This window comes from Pongo pygmaeus, chromosome 11 (assembly GCF_028885625.2).
Source record: "Pongo pygmaeus isolate AG05252 chromosome 11, NHGRI_mPonPyg2-v2.0_pri, whole genome shotgun sequence".
NCBI classification, from domain to species: domain Eukaryota; kingdom Metazoa; phylum Chordata; class Mammalia; order Primates; family Hominidae; genus Pongo; species Pongo pygmaeus.
This window is the reverse complement of record NC_072384.2, coordinates 138831477-138852549: the sequence shown is the minus strand read 5'-3', so window position 1 is coordinate 138852549 and position 21073 is coordinate 138831477. Positions and strand designations below refer to the sequence as shown.

The window sequence follows — 21073 nt, the reverse complement described above, 5'->3', positions numbered from 1 at the left end:
GGGAGCCCTGCCCTCTTGGGCTGGGCCAGACCTGCAGATAGCACGTGGTCAGCCGGCTGAAGTCACCACCACAGTTAGCCTAGCCCCCTTCTCCTGCTCCAGGACCCCAAAGCAGCAGCTTCTCACTGTGGGTTGGCAGTCCGCAGGCTAGGGCCAAGGTGTGACAACTTAGGATTGACGTCGGGGTCTCCTCTCTCGACATGTGCTTTTGCCTTAAGAACACCTTTCCCAGCAGCCCCTTTACAAAAGCCCCCAAGCAGGTCCTGGCCACCAGGGGTGTTTCAAAGTTTGAGGTTCACTCTGGCTCACCTCAATTCAATCATAGAAGCCACTGGGCTATAACCAGATGCAGCTTAACTTTATCATCTGGAGCTGAGCTATTGGGGCAGTGGGGGGGCCAGCACCACAAAAGAAGGCTTGAGCAATGGAAATATCATTCCTGGTATTATTTTAATGTCCTCAGACAGACTGATGTAGGATGTGCCCACAGGGACATGGATGGATAATGGGCCATCCTGAAAGCCCTGGCTCCCAGTAGCACCCAGAGGCCATGCCAATGAGCTCTCATGCCATTCAGGGAGCATCAGCCACGGACTGCTTCAAAGGAACAACTTTCACCGCTCAAGTCCACTCATCACACCTTTCCAGAGGCCCTAGGAGGGGGTCAAGGGGAAGCCCAGGAGGCAAGGTGCAGGAGGCTGACCTGGAGTAAAAGCGTTGCTAGGACCAGGGTCAGAAGCCACTAACCCAGAACTCTGGCCCTGTGCCCCTCCAGCCCTAAAGTCAGCTTCACAGTAATCCTCAAGTGCAGCTTCTTTTGGAAATGTAAACTGGCTCCCACACCAGTGACCACTGTTGGCCTCCTGGGGCTGAGAGCTGCTCTTGCCTGTGGTGCGGCCTGGGGCCACCAGCTTCCCAGTCAGCTGGTTGTTTCACATCAGCTCCTCTCCCAGCACCCCCAGGCTCCCCACAAGCCCTTCTCTGAGGGCTGTCTCCTTCCCACCCAGATCCCTTCTCTGAGTGCTGTCTCCTTCCCACCCGGATCCCTTCTCTGAGTGCTGTCTCCTTCCCACCCGGATCCCTTCTCTGAGTGCTGTCTCCTTCCCACCCGGATCCCTTCTCTGAGTGCTGTCTCCTTCCCACCCGGATCCCTTCTCTGAGTGCTGTCTCCTTCCCACCCGGATCCCTGACCCACTGTATTACTTTTCTATGGCTGCCACGACCAATGACCACACTCTTGGTGGCTTCAAACACACGGTTATTATCTTGCAGTTCCACGGGTTAGAAGTCTTAGAAGTCTGTCAGGATTCACTGGGCTAAGATCAAGATATTGGCAGGCAGGGCTGTGTTCCTTCTCCTGGCTCTTCATTCAGGGGCCACCCACATTCCTTGGAGGATGGTCTGTTCCTCCATCCTCAAAGTTCCTCAGAAGCGTTGCGTCTCTCTGACCCTTATTCCGTGGTCACGTCTCCTCCTTACTTCTACTTTTAAAGATCCTTGTGATGACACCAGCCCCCTGGAGAATCCAGGATAATCTCCCTGTATGAAGGTCTTTAGCTTAATTCTTAATCACATTTGCAAACTCCCTTTTGCCATGTAAAGTAGCATATTCGCAGGTTCTGGGAATTAGGATGTAGTCATGAAGGACATTCTCTGTGACACCTGCCTGCACCCTGGCCCAGGCGTTCTGCCTTCCATCAGGAAGCAGTGTGGCGCCCGCTTCCCACATGGGCATGGGCCCCCCATCCCTGCTCACCTGCTCAGGGACTCTGCTCTCCACTGCACCATTAGCTTCTCCTCCCTTCTGGATCATTCTCATTAACCTACAAACAGGCTGTAATATGAGTACCCTCACTCGGAAGAACCTCCCTGGATGTGACATACTGTTAGCCTCTGTCTCATTGCTCTAAAGCAAAATTCCTTGAAAGCGTCATCTACACTTACTGCCTCCACTTCCACACATCCCATTCCTCTTCGTTCCTTTCCAATCAAGCTATTGGCCACCCTTCCACTGGAACTGCACAGTCAAAATCTCCAGTGACGAGCATGTTTCCCAACCCAGTGGGCATGTCTGCATGTCAGCTTCACCTCTCCTGGGTTATGACTCATCCATCTGGAGGCTCCTCCTCCAGTCTCAAGGGCACCACACCAGCCTTCCTTCTACCTCATCGGCCATCCTCAGTACCCTGTACTCAATGCTCCTCCCTGCCGACCTCCAACTGGACGTGTTCTTCCCAAGGCTCTGTCCTCAGCCTTCCCTGCCGCCCCCACACCCAGTGACACCATCTGGCCTGTTTTGCCAATCCCGTGCCCTTGATTCAAAGCCCCTCTCCAGGCGGCTGGCTCCTCTCTATCCTCCTGTCCACTCAGTGACTGCACTTAGATGTCAGATGGACTCACAACACCGCCAAAACAACAGATCCTCAGGCATTACCACTTCTTGGCACCCCGTGGATTGAGCAAAAAAATCTAGACGTCACCCTCAAGTTCACCCTCTTCCTGCCATCCCACTTCCTATCAGTCAAGCCCATGAGCACTATTTCTTCTTCTTTTTTATTTTTATTTATTAATTATTATTATTATTTTGAGACGGAGTCTCACTCTGTCGCCCAGGCTGGAGTGCAGTGGCGAGATCTCGGCTCACTGCAATCTCCGCCTCCTGGGTTCAAGCGATTCTCCTGCCTCAGCCTCCCGAGTAGCTGGGACTACAGGCGCCCGCTACCCGGCTCGGCTAATTTTTTCTATTTTTAGTAGAGACAGGGTTTCACCGTGTTAGCCAGGATGGTCTCGATCTCCTGACCTCGTGATCTGCCCGCCTAGCCTCCCAAAGTGCTGGGATTACAGGCCTGAGCCACCAAGCCCGGCCGAGCTCTACTTCTAAGCCCTGCCTCCACGTGTCGTCTTCTTTGCCACCGACCAAGTCCAAGGCAGCCTCGTTTCTAACCTGGGCCTCCGCAGCAGGCCTCTGACTCCCCTCCCACTCCACTCCCGTCCTGACCGCGACCTTCAAGACTCTACCCGGTTCAGCACCGCCGCCCCCCGGGGCTCCTCCCTTCCAGCCCTCCCTACGCTCTGCTCAGGCCTCTGCAAGTGACCCGAGAGCCAGGACCCGGACGGTCTCGATCAGCCCGCGCGCCCAGCCCTTGAGCCTTCCGGGACTGCCCGGAGCCGGCGCTGGGGAATACCGAGCCCCCTGGAGCCGGGTTCTGGGGGCGCGGTGCGCTGGGAGGCGCTCGGAGGAGCCGAGGCCTTGACCACGCCCCCTCCAGCCCCGCCCCGCCAGAGGCGAGCCGCGGGGCCTCCTGGGAGATGTAGTTCCAACCTCTTTACTTAGATTTTTGTCTGTTTTTTTTAAAATCAGTTTTATTTAAGAATTTCCAACAATGACAACTCTTATAAAAAGCATCCAAGCACAGGACACAGAACTGCAGCAAACAGCATTCTTATGGGTAGCTAACAGACATTAGAACTTCTACCCTTCTTTGAGACACCAGAGTTCACTGGTGAACTCTGCTTCCAAGTCCTCCTGCAAAGCACACCACAAGCTCAGTCCATGTTCTCAGCCCATCAGCTTCAGTTCACATTGCCACACTTACATATCAGTAACAGAAGAGAACACACACCATACAGCATTCACAGCAGTTGACAAAGGGGTAGGGGGAGTACAAGTATCATTTCACTTAACACGTTCAAATAAAGTGGGTTATCTAAGAACAAAAACTCACTTAAAGTCTTCCAACAGACGTGTATGTCCTTTGAATGCAAAAAACATTCGTACATTATTTGCTATCATTGCTGTCCGCACACTGTCACCAAAGCCGCAGGATTGAGAGACACATCTCGCCAAGTTAAAAAATATCCGTTATGCACCGCCAAGTCTCTGCACGTGCTCTCTCCTTTTCTCACTCATACTAGCCTTTCACGCCTCGGCACCACCGTCAATCCCACACAAGGTTTCAAAAGTTCAAACAGCCTTCTGGTTCCATATCACAGCCTTGCGTTCACAGCGTTGATACGACTCCATGAAATAAAGAGTAGCAGATAAAAATGGGACACCCACCGTCAAAGACACGGCCTGTGATGCGTGATGACGAATTCTTGAATGAGAAGGCATGTAGACAGAAGTGTTCCTATGGCAGAATATTTACAGCACTACTTTCAATCAAGTGCTTCTTCCATAAACATTTGAAATGAGATGAACTGCAGAGATTAAATGAAGGCTTCATATTGTACTTTTGTATTTGAGGGGAGACAAGTGTTAAAAAACAAAACAAAAGAACCAAACTGTGACACCATGATCTCCTAAAAGGAGATTTTCTTAAGGAAAAAAATCCATATGGTGCGGTTCAAATTAAAAGAAGGAATAAAGAAAGTAGTTCTAATCAATGGCTTCCATTTTGAACATGCAAAGAATTCACTTGACAAGTCCAGGGATAAAATATTACAGGAGAAACCTTTTGATATCAATTGTAGTGTGTTGGTTTACCAGTCAGGCAAACAGCAGTTCACTTTTAACCACTCGATATTTCAACCTTTCCTGTAACAAAACTTATAAAATTCCTTTAGCTGTTCCTTTTTCTAAAGAAAAATGTCAAAAATACTGCTGAATATACTCCACACTGAACAAACCAATTTTGAAAATTCTTAGTACATATGTATTTTACAATATACTTACCATGAGTTTAGAAAAATTTGATTTCCGACCATTCTATACCAACCAACCACAACCCCACTGTCTACGTTCCCCAGCCAGAAGACTTAGAATCCATGCTTGAGCCAAAGCCGCCATTAAAACCACTGCCCAACCCTGCATTTGATCCTGATCCCCAACCAATTGCTGCACCAAAATTAGAATCACTATAAGAGTTATTTCCAGAACCGAAGGCCTGGTTTGGCTCCCTCTGCATGTTGCCTTGGCTTTGGTTATTATCCGATGGGCCTGGCCGGTTCGCTGGCTGGCTAACACGCCCATCGTACACCAACTGCTCTGTGGTGCTGCCTGGGGGGCAGCCATAATGCCTGGATTAATGTTGAATGCACCAAAGTTTATCCCACCACCCATATTACTACCTTGATTGTTTCCCAAACCAGCTCCACCCCCTCTACTATTACCAAATCCACCCTGATTCCCAAAGCCACCTGGATTATCACCAAAATCTTCCACTTCTTTCTGTCTATTGCTATTGTGCTTGGGTTCGGCATTGGATATATGAACGCTGATTCCTTTAATCAAGTCCTCTCCACAAAGACACTGCACAATCTGATCATCTGCAAATGGAACAAAGGCCAAAGGCCCTGAACGGCTTGGGGATGAAGACGTCCATCACATCCCCATACTCAGAGAAGAACTCCCACAGCTCATCCTCAGTCATGTCCTCTGTAGAGCGCCCCACAAACACTTTTCTGCTTCTCAAAGGCTCATCTTGGCTTTGCTGCACCATAAGAACTTCTCCAAAAGCACTACAATACTCTTTCAGGTACTGTTCAGTTGTTTTCCACGGGAGACCCAACACTATTAAATCGGACTGTTCTTTTCACTTTCACTGCTGATGAAGCATCCGTCTCACCCATTTTTCTTTTGTTATCTTTCGGATAGTTGACAATATGCACCAGATTTCTCCAGCCAGCATCGGGGGCATGCAGAATTCCTTCTACCAGCCGGACACCTCTCATACATTGAGACACTGGATTCCTGTAGCGAAGCCCACACGCCCCTGGAAACTGGGCTGTGACCGTGGACAGCAGCACCTTCCCATCGTCTTCCGATGGTATTTCAATGGGCTCATCGTTCTCATCTTCGGTTACCCGAATATATTCAGACATCTTTTACTTTTCCACTAGGCCGCTGCTGGGAAGCCCGACAGGGACACCGAGGCAGCGACGGACCCAAGCGCCAGTTTTTTTGTTTTTTTTTTAAAGAGGCCACCACAGGCTGAGGCGGGACTACAACTCCCAGAGGCCGCCGCGGCCCGGAGGCCACGCCCCTTGGCGGCAAGCTCTGAGCCCTTTGCGGCATTTGACACTCGACATCCTCGTGCTTCTTAAAGCACGTGCCCAACGGTGAGCAACGGCACCCAACGGTGCCCGAGGGACTCGCGCTGCCCGTTAAGCAGCTTTGCGGTGGCGGAGGCTGGGCTGCCATCTCTCCGACATCCCGGGACAGAGGAAGAGATGAAGGCTCTGCAGCCCCCGTTGTCCGATTTACACTTGAGGAAGCGAAGGCGAGAGAGGTCGTCTGCGGGGCCAGCCCAGGGCTGCCGGGGGGACCCTGCCCTAGAGAGCCGGGCGCGGGCTGCAGGGCCTGGCGGCCTGGACGGCGGAGCGTTGAAAGCTCCCCCAGGGATAGGAAGTGCAGCCGAAATCAACGACTGAGGTCATGAAGGAGGGGACGCTTGAGGCCGTGGAGGGGAAGCAGGTTTCTCCAGGAGGGAACCCGGGCCTCCGCTTTGCAGGTTTCTCCAGGAGGGAACCCGGGCCTCCGCTTTGCTCAGCGTTCCCCTCGCGAATGTGTTGAGCACCTGTTATGTGCTGGGGGTACAGAGGTGAGACTCCCAAGGCCTCGGCATTCTCTTTAAGATCAGCAAGACCCCGCAGAGAACCCAAATCCAACGCACACTGCCCAGAGGCAGACACTGGCATTCCTTGATAGACGGTAGCCAGGACTGGCATTCCTTGATAGACGGTAGCCAGGACTGGCATTCCTTGATAAGCGGTAGCCAGGGAAGCCCAGGTCTTACTAGATTATCGTCAGTACTTGGATTTGAATGTATCTGGGAGGAGGAGGGTTAAGGTTTAAGCTGTGGCTCAGAAGCCCCTCAGCTCTTCATGGAATCTCCCAGGCTTTTCACTCTTGCATCCTCATGGAAAAATACTGCCCTCCCTGGGAAACCATGCTTTCTGTCCACACCTGCTCTGTTCCCATGTCGCTGTACTACCTATTGACCTGTCAATGGATGATGACACTTGGGGTACCATCCTCTCTCCTCCAGATCTTGCCCCACCTTAACCTTGAAAGAATATTAAATGCGCCCTTAGACGTCAGGAACCATCCCTCAAACCTTGCCATTCCTCTCTGTTGAACCTGTTCCAAATCTTAAGTGCCAACCTCCATCTTATCCACTTTATCCTGGGGAACTTGTCCTCACACCCCGTTGAGGTTTCTTACTTATTGTCCTACTATTTTCTTCACACTCCAGTTTCTTAAAAACAGTCTTCATTCTCATTTTCTTCATTTCCTCACCACCTGTTTGTCCCTAACAAAATTTCAGTATGGCTACGTTTCCTGCCATTCTACTACAGAAAACTTCTGCCAGAGTCTCCAATGAACTCCTGATTGCCGAGTAGACTCTTCAGTTTTCTCACCTGAACTTTGCGGCATTTGATACTCAACATCCTCGTGCTTCTTAAAACATTGTTCTTGCCAGAGCGCAGTGGCTCACACCTGTAATCCCGGCACTTTGGGAAGCTGAGTTAGGCAGATCGCTTGAGCCCAGGAGTTCAAGACCAGCCTGGGCAACATAGCGAAACTCCATCTCTACCAAAAATGCAAAAAATTAGCCAGACATGGTGGCCCGCACCTGTAGTCCCAGCCACTCGAGAGGCTGAGGTGGGAGTATCACTGGAGCCCGGGAAGTCAAGGCTGCGGTGAATTGAGATCACGCCAGTGCGCTCTGGCCTGGACAATGGGAGTGAGACCTTATCTCAAAAAATTGTTCTCTGTCTAGTTTTCTTGCTCTTCTTGTTCCACCATTCCTTCTCAGGTTCTGGCAGTGGCCCTTCACAACTGGATATTAAATATTGTCTTTTTTTTTTTTTTTTTGAGAGAGGTTGTCACTCTGTCTCAGGCTGGAGGCTGGAGTGCAGTGGTATGATCATGACTCACTGCAACCTCGACCTCCCAGGCTCAAGTGATCCTCCCACCTCAGCCTCCTAAGTAGCTGGGACTATAGGCGCACACCACCATGCCTGGCTGATTTTTGTATTTTTTTGTAGAGAGAAATGTTTGTAGTGTTGCCCAGGCTGGTCCAGCAATCCACCTGCCTCACTCTCCCAAAGTGCTGGGGTTATAGGCATGAGCCACCGTGCCCAGCGAATATTGTCTTCTTAGATATTGTGACCCACGTTTCTTTGCTTGGCCCCTTCTCTAGCTTCTAGGCTGTAATCTGTATGTCCTCCATGGCTTCGCCTGCTGTGCCACCAGCTGCAAAGTCGATTTCTGGCCCAGCCCTCTCTGGAGCTCTCATAGAGTTTATCCAAATGCCCCTGGCTGTCGCCTCTCAGGAATCCCACAGGTTCTGCAACGAGTTCAGATGTGAACTCAGCTTTCCAACAAAACCTGCGCCTCCCTTCATGTTCTGGATCCTTGAGAGCAACAAGGTCATCAATCCCTCAGGCTGGAAACCAGATGGTCCATGGAGACACCTCCTTGGAGCCCTGCCTGGGCAACCTTGACCTCCCAGGTTCCAGGGGACACTGGAGCCCTGCAGGTAGTGTCCAGGAACTGGGAATCCCACCACTTCAATAGGTTGAACGAACAAGTGGATGAGTCTTAGACGTCCCTTTCCCCCGTCCGGCTCCTGCATTCTTAGTTCAGGTTCTTGGCTCTCACCTGGAGAATGGCAGTGGTCATTAAGAAAACCCCCACCTTGAAGGTCACGCCCTGAGCTTCAGTCTTTTCAAAAGCCCAACACTGCAGATTCCCAAAGAACAGTAGGCCTGGTCCTCACGTGGGCCAACTCAGAACTTACTGACTGCCTCCACGCCCCCTCCGCCGCCTTCTGTTTCCATGCCCTTGCCAGATATTTGGTTTGCTGCATGGCCAAAGCCGCTGCTCTGCCCTCTGCACGCCTCCAGGTTTGGCTCAGATAGACCGTCTGCCTGAAGCCTTTCCTGGTCACCTCTGGTTTTACGCAGTTTCCAAGGCTTCTTTTATTTCCCTGACGGCATAGTCCAGATAATGTTTGCTTGTTCATTCCACAGTTGTTAACTGGAGGCCTGCTCTTTGTGAGGCATTCTTCTAGTTGCTGGAGACAGAGCGCTTCTTCTCAAGTTTATGCTGTTATGGGCAGATAGGCTGTTGGGTTGTTGTTGTTTTTCTTTTTTTTTTTTTTGAGACAAGAGTCTGTGCTTTGTTGTCCAGGCTGGAGTGCAGTGGCACGATCTCGGCTCACTGCAACTTCCTCCTCCTGGGTTCAAGTAATTCTCCTGCCTCACCCTCCCAAGTAGCTGGGATTACAGGCGCCCGCCACCACACCCAGCCAATTTTTGTATTTTTAGTAGAGACGAAGTTTCACCATGTTGGCCAGGCTGGCCTCGAACTCCTGACCTCAGGTGATCCACCTGCCTCAGCCTCCCAAAGTGCTAGGATTACAGGCGTGGGCCACCATGCCTGGCCTGTTGTCTCTTGATCCTTGAATACGTAGTCTCTGTCTTGTCTGTATTCTTGCCTCATATTTTCTCTCTCCTGCCTCTATTTTCTCTCCCTCCCTCTTTATCTCTTAAACCATTGTCTCTTCATCCACATCATGGGAATGGCAGTGGTACCTACTCGTTTTAAGGGTTGAATGAAATAGCATGGAAAGCCCCTTTCTCAGTGCCTACTGTTGGTTGGAATTCCCTTTCTCTTTGTTTCCACCTCGTTCTCTTTGCGTCTTCATCCTCCCCTGCCTTCATATCCTTCCCTTCCCCATCTCACCAGCTCTCTCTTACTCTCTCTGGCTCCCTTCCTCTCTCCTCTCTTCCCTGTCTCTCTGCGTCTCTCCATTTCTTTCATTCTCTTGTCCCTGTTTCTGTCTCTTCCTCCAACCCACCTTTGCTGGGCTTCCCCTGCCTCTGCCCCTGCCTTGCCTTCTTTGTCTTTCTCTAGCCTCCCTCTGCCTCTACCTCCCTCTCAGACGAGAGCAGGTGACTCCCCTGATGCTTCCTGCCCCTTCCCTGGCAGTGGGTATGGAGGGGGTGACTGTCCAGCTTCTGCAGGGCCAGTGACTTCCTCCACCTTGTTCCCGCCCTGCAGGGTCTGAGCACCTCCCTCATGCAGGCTCCCAAGTTCACCATGCTGAGAAAGACCTGCGGGAGACAGCAGGAGGACAGCTGGGGAATGGGCCCGCACGTGCCCAGGTGAGTGCTGTGGGGAGTCAGGCCAGCCCTGTGGAGAAGGCCACGGGAAAGGGGGAACTGATGCTGCCCTTCCTTATAAAAAGGGCCACCCAGTCCATGTAGCTGAGGAGCAGCACCAGGCAGGATCTTTAATGGGACTCTGGGCTTTGTTAAAGGGCCACAGGCTTGTTTAGGGAGGCGGGGACAGAGTCAGGAGGGAGCAGTACCACTTCTCCTGGGAGCGGCACATGGCATGGAACAAAATAGCCCTGGGGCGGGCCCTGAGCCCAGCCCTAGTTTTCTAGCTAAGGATCAGGTGAGAACCCCCAGACCTCTAGTACCTCTGAGGAGCCTGGCTGCTGGCTGGTTCCTCTTCCAGAAGTCCGTGCAGATCCTGTCCTCTGGCTTTGCCTTGCCTAAGACCCAGTCTGCACCAAGGCTGAGTCCCTGGACTTCTGGAGAGAGAGGGCTGTCCCTCTGTGCCCTACAAGTACAGTGTGTGGGCGCCTCCCCTGGGCCCTGCACAGGTTCTGTGGCACCGGTAGCATGTGGGAAGCTGGCAGGAGGCACACCCTGCCTTTGGGAAGCTGAGAACAGATCCCTGGGGGCAACCTGTGCCCCTGTAACCAGGAGGAGTCTCAATAGGAAATTTTAGCTGCTCCTGGTGGAGCAGGGCCTCTGTCTTAAGGAGAGTGGAATTTCCGAGGGACAGACATTTCCTGACCATTTGTGTATAGGAAGCAAAGCAATGAGAGAACAATCAACAGGGCATGGGAGTTGTGAAAAAGGTGAGATGACCTCTGACAGGCAGGCTCCTGAAGAAAGGCTTCCTGGAGGAGGTGGCATGTGAGCCCTGCAGGACAGGTAGAGGTTGGAGGATGAGACAGAGGAGGGAGGCTTGCCTTTCAGACCCCAGGCGCCACCATGCTCCCCATCTTGACTTGGGAATTTCCCAGTGACAGGGCAGGAGTAAAGCGCAGGGCCTTCCCACTGCTGGGAATTTGGCTGTGTTGGTGCGTGGGGTCTGCCCTGGGGCGCGTGCTGCCTTCGCTGGCTTCACCCCATTTCCCTCTCTCCCCTTCTTACCATCAGAGGCAGAGCTCGCGCATGCCCAACCTCGCTCCTCATAGCTCCCTGGGCAGCAGCGCCCTGGCAGTTGGAACTGGAAGGCTTATCAGAGTCCGCGCAGCCCCACCACCCTCCCCATTCTCGGGGGTGGGTATCGGGGGACAGGGCCAGGGCAAGGAGGAAGACAGGGCCCGGCTCACCCCACAGCTCAGCCCATGAGGGTGCGCAGAGCAGGGCTGGCAGGAGTGGGCCACTCCACACCCAGCCCTGTTGAAGAGAAAGAACAGAAATAGGGAACAGAAAGTTGTCGATTGCTGTGTGACAAATTGCCCGCAGCTTAGCCCCTTCAAACAAACGTAGCTCCACAGTGTCTGTGGGTCAGACATCCAGGCCCAGTGAAGGGGCCTCTGCCTCAAGGTCCCTCCCGAGGCCTCAGTCAGGGCCCGGCCGGACTGTGAGTGGATTGCACACCCCGTGCGGGGAGGCTCAGCTTCTCTGCTGGCCCCGCGCCTGTGGGCAGGATTCAGTTCCTCATGGGCTATTAGAATGAAGGCCTCGATCTTTTCTGCTTTTTGGCTGGAGGCCTCACTCAGTTCTCTGCTGCACGGACCTTTCCTTGGCACAGCTCCCACATAGCTGAGCAAGCCGTGAAGGTGGGCTCCTGCAGCCAAAGGGAATTCTCCTCTTTCTGCTGTGTTCTGTTTGTGTAGGTTCAGCCCCGGGGAGGAGGTTCCACAGGACAGACAGACCAGGAGTTGGGGGCGTTGAGGGCCATCTCACAGGCTGCCCACCACAGCCCCCACACAGCCACCTGTGTCTGTGTTCTTGCCACTGTCCCTACCCTCCAGGAGTGGGTCTGGTCTCATCAGGGAGGGCAGCGCTCTCTTCACTCTGTCCTTACTCTGGTGTTTCACTCTGATTTTAAAAACTGAAGCTGCAATTGTTACCCCTTGACATAGCTGCACCCTGAGAGGGCCTCTGCGACGCCTCTCCTTCTCTTAAGCCTTTCCAAGCTGTCTGACGATTTTTCAATCCCATTTCCTGAGTGACACAGAGCATCTTTTCTTAAGCTTATGAGTGACTTATTTGTGTTTTCCTCAAAGCTAGAGGGGACCCCCAATCTGTTTGTTTCCAGAGGCCCTGATGGTGTCGTCTTGGGAGTGGAGGAACCTGAGGGAAAATCGCAGGGGTGAGTCGGGGAGAGCTCTGCCCTGGTGCCCTGGCACGTATCCACATGGGCCGCAGCTGCACCCGGCTCTCAGCAGAGGGCATCGCCATGCTTCTGGGCACCGCCGGGCCGTCTCGCCTCCCTGCGGCTCCTGATGCCTCCCAGGCTCCGCTGAGGTCACCTTGGGCACTTAGCGTGGCTGCAGCTCTTTGCAGCCCTGTGTCCTGTCATCCATGTGGCCGTCATGTGGTCACTTTTGGGCATTGCGCTGTGTAAGGTCCATGGGGACTGGGCACCTTTGGCCATTCTTTCTTTGGTTGTCTGTGCAAGTAATAAACTAAATCTGAAAAGGTGTTCAATTTATTTACCGGCAAATCTGTCAGCCTTGGCCTTGCCTTGTGCTTGACAGAGTGGAGGGAAAAGGAGGACAGACTCGGTGGGGGGCGAGGATGGGTGAGGAAGTCCCAGGCCAGGCCCCCCGTTTTGAGGATGCTCCGTGTCTCCCCTCACCCAGTGCCACATTCTGCTCTCTGCCCCTTCTTTCCACAACTTGATCCATCCCCCGTAAAGCTTGGCCACTTCTCCCTCAGGATACTGTATTTTACCCCAGCCGCCCACCTGGAGAGCCTCCGAGGGGTCACAGGCGCTCCTCCGGGGCCTGCCGGCATCTGAAGCAGAGGAGCAGAGGCCTAGACCTCCCTTCGTCCCCAACACCTGGCGACAGACATTTGCCGGCTCTCAGCAGCGATGAGCGAATTTTACATTGCACATCTGGATATATACCCACCACCTGAGTGTACCATTCACATGTTACTGGACTTTGTCACATCTAGTTAATCCTCCCTGCTTTGATCCATTTTATTTTTTATGCATTTCCAAGTAAATTATAGACCTCAGGTGGCTTCCCTAACACTCCAGTGCGCGCAGCATTACAGTCCATTTCCCACCGGGTTTTCCTTTGGATGGATAGTTTGGCTTTCAGTACAGTGCCCTGCTCACGAGTGAATACCTGCTGAGTTTTGACAAGTGTGTGCTGTTTGTGCCTCAAACCCTTCTCAAGGTCCTGAGCGTGACCACCAGAAGGTTCCCTCACACACCTTCCAACCAGTACCCTCCCGTGCAGGAGAGTGATGCTGGAGCCTGAGGCAAAAGGAAAAAAATGCGTTTTTTGTGTGTGTGGTTTTGTTTCTTTTCTTGTTTTTTTTTTGAAACAGTTTTGCTCTTGTTGCCCAGGCTGGAGTGCAGTGGCACAATCTCGGCTAACTGTAACCTCCACCTTCTGGGCTCAAGAAATTCTCCTGCCTCAGCCTCCCAAGTAGCTGGGATTACAGGCGTCCACCACCACGTCCGGCTAATTTTTTATATTTAGTAGAGACAGGGTTTCACCATGTTGGTCAGGCTGGTCTCAAACTCCTGACATCAGGTGACCCACCTGCCTTTGGCCTCCCAAAGTGCTGGGTGGGGTTACAGGCATGAGCCACTGTACCCGGTTGAAAAATGTGTATTTTAATGTTAATTTTTTTTTCACAATGTTTCAGTAAGTGGAAAATAAAAAAAGAATTGGAAAGTGTGTATATTAAAACTCAAAATATTTTAAGTTTAAATATTTTACTTATACAAAAGCAGTAAGTTTACTCTCCTTACTTAAATGCAAACAAACTCGTGAATAGTTCTAAAATCTACTATCTCGTTTTTCAGTTGAGAGAATTGTCATGTGAATTTCTCTTGACCAAGTGATGATCTTAAATAATTTTTCACTAACTTCAGCTGACCGAAACTTCTTTTAAAGATGCCACCGTGGCTGGGCACAGTGGCTCACGCCTGTAATCCCAGCACTTTGGGAGGCTGAGGTGGATGGATCATGAGGTCAGGAGATTGAGACCTTCCTGGCTAACATAGTGAAACCCCGTCTCTACTAAAAATACAGAAAATTAGCCGAGCGTGGTGATGGGCACCTGTAGTCCCAGGTACTCGGAAGGCTGAGGCAGGAGAATGGCGTGAACCTGGGAGGCAGAGCTTGCAGAGAGCCGAGATCGCGCCACTGCACTCCAGCCTGGGCAACAGAGTGAGACTCTGTCTCAAAAAAAAAAACAATGCCACCGTGACCGGTAGTATTAAAAAGCTTCTCATGCTGGGTGCGGTGGCTCATGCCTGTAATCTCAACACTTTGGGAGGCTAAGACCAGAAGATTGCTTGAGCCTGGGAGTTCAGGAGCAGACTGGGCAACAATGTGAGACCCTGTCTCTGCAAAAAATTAAAAAAATTAGCCAGGTGATTACGCCGCTGCACTCTAACCTGGGCGACAAAGCAAGACTCTGTCTCAAAAAAAAAAAAAAAAATTCAGTGTATACAAGTATCTTTAGTTTGTGAAGTGCCTTGGTTGCATTTGATATTGATCTCCACAAGGAATCCGTGTGTGTTTTTAATGTAGTTTTTTTAAACAGATGTAAGAATATTCTGTCTGTTCATTGAATTCACACACAAACACAAACATACAACGCTAAAACAAGTCATCACATTTCATTTCACAGAAGCAGAATTTTTGCATATCAATTATGAGCTGATTGAGCACAGCAGTTTGGGGCTGCGGTGAGCTGTGTTCATGTCACTGCTCTCCAGCCTGGGCAACAAAGTGAGAACCTATCTCTTTAAAAAAAAATTATGAGCCGAGGAAGACACAATTTGGCATAATCATTTTTGGAGGGACATAGTAGCTTACACACCCTTGGACAACCTGCCATAGTTGTTCCATGATCATATCCCTGGCCACAAGCGTGTTTTATGTTTATACCTTTTTCCAAACTCTAATTTCATAAGCTAGACCTAGTTTTTTCTTTGATTTCAGTAAAGTCAATGCAACTTCTTTTACTGTTAATGGCATTATTCTTCATGTGAGTGTGCTCATAGTCTGACACACTTGTTCACAATGGGCTACATCTGGTGCACAATCAAAAGTAAGGGGCTGGGCTTGGTGGCTTATGCCTGTAATCCCAGGACTTTGAGAGGCAAAGGCAGGAGGCCGTGAGTTCAAGACTAAACCTGGCAAATATAACAAGACCCCATCTCCTTTTAAAAAATTAAATTTTTCTTAAAAAGCAGGGTGTCAGATGTGGTGGCTTGTGGCTGTATTCCTAGTGCTTTAGGAGGCTGAGATGAGGGGATTGCTTGAGATTAGGAGGTGGAGCTGAAGTGAGCTATGATTACTCCAGCCTGGGTGACAGAATGGGACCCTGTCTCTTTAAAAATGGAAGCAAAGTATTTGCTTCTTTTATTCTTGATAATATCTCAAATCAAATATAATTTTCTAGTAGCAGTACACATATGCTTTAATGTTATTAGGCACAACATCCTTTTTTATTTTATTCTTTTGGAGCCAGAGTCGTGTTCTGTTGCCCAGGCTGGAGTGCAGTGGCACTACCATAGCTCACTTTAACCTTGAACTTCTGGGCTCAAGCAATTCTCCTGCATAGCTAGGACTAGAGGTGTATACCACAATACCTGGCTTTTTTTTTTTTTTTTTAGAGTGGGTCTTCCTATGTTGCCCAGGCTGATCTGGAACTCTTGGCCCCAAGTGATCCTCTCACCTTGGCCTCCCAAAACAGTGAGATTTCAGGCATGAGCCACAGCTCCTGGTTCCCTTTCTTTATGATTAGCTATAAATTCAACTAAAGTTAATAACATGCCACCATTTGGGCCTCCAGTAATTTCTTGTGATCCCCTAAGACGTAAAATATTTTTTGCCTAACATGTAATATCTAAAATCACTCAAAATAATCTATTTTTGTTTCACTTATTTTATTGTATTCTGCAAAGCATCATTTATTAAACTGTCAATCTGAATATTTTCAAAAGACACTTTCATTTTAGAAAAGCATCACATGAACCAGGTGCAGTGGCTCACTCCTGAAATTCCAGCTGCTTGGGAGGCTAAGGTGGGAGTGATGCAGTGGCCGCTCCAGATGGCCTGCGGCTGCCCAGGAGCCGGGGACCAGCAGGAGCCCTGCCCCTTTTGAGCTGGGGCAGGAGCAGCTCCCCGCTGCCGCTGCAGCTGCCCAACCTGCGGCTGCCAACCCGGGCCTCCCGCTCCACGGAGCAGGCAGGAACCTCACCGTCCCCTTCCCTGCCCAGCGGCGGCTGCCCAAACCGCGGCTGCAGACTCAGGTATCCCTGCACTCTTGGGGGCCCGGGAAGGCCCTCCTCCCCTGACAGGCCCAGAAGTGCCTGCTCCCACCGCCTGGCCTCTTCCTGTTGCTGGTGCCTGCTCCAATCTCAGCGCAAAGTCGGGGCTGAGCCCTGGTGCCATGAACGGCAGCAGAAGGCAGACAGATTCCTGGGCAAAAGAGGACGGGTCCCTGGTGAGGCCCTACCTTCAGGCCAGGGAGGGCCTGAAGGTTGGGGGCCAGGCTGCCAGTCCCAGAGCACTGGAGTGGGAACTTGTGATGCTTTCTCCGGGCTGCCCATGGCTGCCCTTGGACCAATCAGCATGCACTTCCTCCCCTTTAAGGCCAATAAAAACCCTGGCTCAACCAGAGCTGAGCAGATGACGGGAGAACCAGCTGCAGAGAGGAGACACCGTCTCTGCTGAGAGTTTCAGAGACCTGCAGAGACCTTGGGACTACCATTTGCAGAGAGGAGCAACCCACTCCAGGGCCTCTTCTCTGCTAGGAGCTGGGCAGACACTGGGATAATCCCCCTGCAGAGAGGAGCCACCAGGGCTTCCTTTCTGCTGAGAGATGAACACTCAACAGGACGACTTGCTTACAGAGACGAGCTACCCACTGCGGGGCTCCTTCAGGCTGTTCTAACAGTCAGTAAAGCTCCTCTTTGTCGTGCTCACCCTCTGCTTGTCTGCGTATCTCATTCTTCCTGGACGCAGGACGAGAACTCGGGCAAAGGTGCCACCGGCCACAGAGGTTTCCAGTCATAAAAGTGACACCCCAAAGATCCTGTAACAGGAGGATCACTTGAGCCCAGGAATCTGAGGCCACAAATGCAGTGAGCTATGATTGATTGCATCACTGCATTCAGCCTGGGTGACAGAGAAAGACCCTGTCTCAGAAGAAGACAAAAAAGAAAGTCTCACAATAAAACAAAATTTTCATGGTCACAAATTCTGTTTAACTGTTTCCAATCTTTGGAAACTTTTTTTTTTTTTAGTTGCAAAAGTTTGATTTTATTGCATTGCTGCAGAAAAGTATGCATGAAAAATAAGGACAATTTTTTTTGGAATACATGAGCAGTCACAACGAATTCATTTGCCATTAGAACATTGAAGAAAAATGTTTTGTCAGGTGCAGTGGCTCATGCCTATAATCTCAGCAATGCAGAGGATCCCTTGAGGCCAGGAGTTCAAGACCAGCCTGGGCAACTTAGTGAGATGCCCCCTCCCCACTGCCCCATTTCTGAAACAAAAAAAGAAAAGAAAACAAGAAAACTCCAGGAATGTCCATTGTGTGAAGTAGATTCCCTAAAATCTAAATATTTCCTTTGTGATCTATTCAGGTATCTGCTCTATTCAGATCATTTTCACTTTATGACAAAGTAGCAGCCACAGTGGATAATTACTGCAATTCAGTTGAAAAGGCATCGTCTCACTTTGTTTTTTTTTTTTTGAGATGGAGTCTCACTCTTGTCACCCAGGCTGGAGTGCAGTGGCACAATCTTGGCTCACTGCAACCTCCGCCTCCCGGGTTCAAGCAATTCTCCTGCCTCAGTCTCCCAAGTAGCTGGGATTACAGGCATGCGCCACCATGCCCGGCTAATTTTTGTGTTTTTAGTAGAGATGGGGTTTCACCATGTTGACCACGTTGGTCTTGAACTCCTGACCTCAGGTGATCCACCTGCCTTGGCCTCCCAAAGTGCTGGGATTACAGGCATGAGCCACTGTGCCCGGCTGGCATCTTCTCACTTTTTTGCTCAAACTCATGTTTGCTAGTTACTGAAACTTCTAAAATTTCTCTTTAATGTTTTGAAGCAGATCCTTTAGTTAGCTAACTTTGATGACAACTCTGTTCTGATAATATCAACATTAGAGGACTCAGTCATTTTCAGTAGCCAAAATACTGTATTTCTAGCCAAACTTATAGTTGTTTCCTATAATTTTTATATATTTCTGCATGTATTTTTATTCTACTCCTGAACATTGTACCTCTTGACTTTTTATTTCTTATTTATTTTTATTTTAAAAAATTATTTTGTAGAGAGAATCTTGTCCAGGCTGGTCTCCAACTTTTGGCCCCAAGCAATCCTCCTGCCTTGGCCTCTCAAAGTACTGGCATTACAGACATGAGCCACTGCATTCAGCCACTTGGCTTTTTAGATATTGAAACCTCCACCTCCCAGGCTCAAGTGATCTTCCCACCTCAGCCTCCCAAGTAGCTGGGACTACAGGTGCATGCCACCATGCCTGGCTAATTTTTGTATTTTTTTTGGTAGAGTTGGGGTTTCTCCACGTTGCCCAGCCTGGTCTCCAACTCGGGAGCTCAAGTGATCTACCTGTCTTGGCTTCCCAAGTGCTGGGATTACAGACGTGAGTAACCATGCCCAGTCTCAATACCATATTTATCTAAAAACTTTTAGTATGAATTTAAAATATATTTTAATATAGTATTTAATTGTGGAAATTATAATATTGATTTACATTAATTAACTTAATATGAATTATAATATTTAACAAGTAGGTGTACATAAAATTTTGTATCAAAAATACAGAAATCTCTGGTGTGTACTGAGAGTAAAAGAAAAAAATACAGAAGCCAGTTGGTGGGAATGGAAAATGGTGTAGTCACTATGGAAAACAGTTCAGTGGTTCTTCAAAACACTACACATAGAATTACCACATGACCCAGAAATTCCACTCCTAGGTATATACCCAAAAGAATTGAAAACGGGCTGGGTGCGGTGGCTCACGCCTGTAATCCCAGCACTTTGGGAGGCCAAGGCGGGTGGATCACTTGAGGTCAGGAGTTCAAGACCAGCCTGGCCAGTGTGGTGAAACCCTGTCTGTACTAAAAATACAAAAATTAGCTGGCCATGGTGTTGGGTGCCTGTAGTCCCAGCTACTTGGGAGGCTGAGGCCGAAGAATCTCTTGAACCTGGGAGGTGGAGGTTGCAATGAGCTAAGATTGCAATCTCAGCTCGCTGCAACCTCCGCCTCCCAGGTTCAAGCAATTCTCCTGCCTCAGCCTCCCAAGTAGCTGGAATTACAGGCACACACCACCACACCCAGCTAATTTTTGTATTTTTAGTAGAGATGGGGTTTCACCATGTTGGTCAGGCTGCTCTCAAACTCCTGACCTTGTGATCCACCCACCTCAGCCTCCCAAAGTGCTAGGATTACAGGCGTGAGCCACTGCGCCCAGCCTCAATCTTTCAATAACATTTTCGTCTCTCTTTTTAAGCACTCATCAACAGCCTCGAGGCCCATCAAGGTTCTACTAACAGTCTTCTCAAGGCCATTCCAGCCTTTGCCTGATGCCCAGTCCCAAAGACAATAACCATATGTTTTGGGTTGGGTTTTTGTTTTGTTTTGTTTTGTTTTTTAGGCAAGATCTCCCTCTGCTGCCCAAGCTAGAGTGCAGTGGTGTGATCGTGGCTCCCTATAGTCTCAACGTCCTGGGCTCAAGCAAACCTCCCATCTCAGCCTCCTGAGTAGCTAGGAACACAGCATGCACCACCATGCTGGCTAATGTTTTTAGTTTTTGTAGAGATGGGGGTCTCACTATGTTGCCTAGGTGAGTCTCAAACTCCTGGGCTCAAGCAATCCACTAACCTTGGCCTCCCAAAGTGTTGGGATTACAGGTGTGAGCCACCATGCCCAGCCTGTTTTGAGTCTTTGGTGTACCCACTCTGGGTACCAAATTTCTCTTCCAATTACTATTGTGTAACAAATTACCTCCAAATTTAGCAGCTTCAAAAAAGCAAGGCTTTGTTTTTTTTGTTTTTGTTTTTGTTTTCTTTTTTTTCTTGTGGTTTTGTAGGTCAGGAATTCACAAAGGGCTTAGCTGGGCAGACCTTCCTTGAGGTCACTCAGGAGGCTGTAGTCAGGTGTTGGTTGGGGAGGTGGAGCATGATGGCCAAATAGAAGCCTCCACCCATCATTCTCTCCACAAGAACGCCAAATTCTACAACTATCTACACAGAGAAGTATCCCCCATAAGAAGCAAAAATCAGGAATCACGTGAGCAATCACAGTACCTGGTTCTAACCTCGTATCACTGAAAGAGGCAAGGAAAAGGGTAGGAAAGACAGTCTTGAATTGCCAACAACACCCCGGCCAGTGACCCCAGAAGTAGCTGGCCATGTAGCATGGAGAGACAATCTGTGCCCTTGGAGGGGACAGAACACAGTGATTGTGGGACTTTGCATTGGCACGCAGTGCTGCCAACACTGGGCAGAACTCAGCTGGCAACCATGGAGGGAGCAATTAAATAAGCCTTGGCCAGAGGGGAATCACTCATCCCAGCAGTTGGAACTTGAGATTCAGCAAGCCTTGCCACTGTGGGCTGAAGTGCTACGGGATCCTAAATAAACTTAAAGGCAGTCTAGATTACAAGGACTATAACTCCTAGGCAAGTCCTACTGCTGTGCTGGGCTGAGAGCCAGTGGACATGGGGGACACACAACCTAGTGAGACACCAGATGGTGCAGCTAAGGGAGTGCTTGCATCACCCCTCCCCCAACCCCAGGCAGCACAACTCACAACTCCAAAAAAGACCCCTTTGTTCTGCTTGAGGAGAGGAG

General features: G+C 50.1%; 1 long non-coding RNA gene and 1 pseudogene across 1 annotated transcript; one reads left to right on the top strand and one right to left on the bottom strand.

Annotated features, from left to right (window-relative positions):
- Positions 1–3355: 3355 nt before the first annotated feature.
- On the top strand, positions 3356–12684 carry LOC129031460 (uncharacterized). Its single transcript, XR_008501042.1, has 4 exons — positions 3356–6415; positions 6453–6542; positions 10013–10116; positions 12299–12684. It is a non-coding gene; the product is annotated as an uncharacterized LOC129031460 (long non-coding RNA).
- LOC129031459 (TAR DNA-binding protein 43-like) lies at positions 4737–5838 on the bottom strand (annotated as a pseudogene).
- Positions 12685–21073: the final 8389 nt, after the last annotated feature.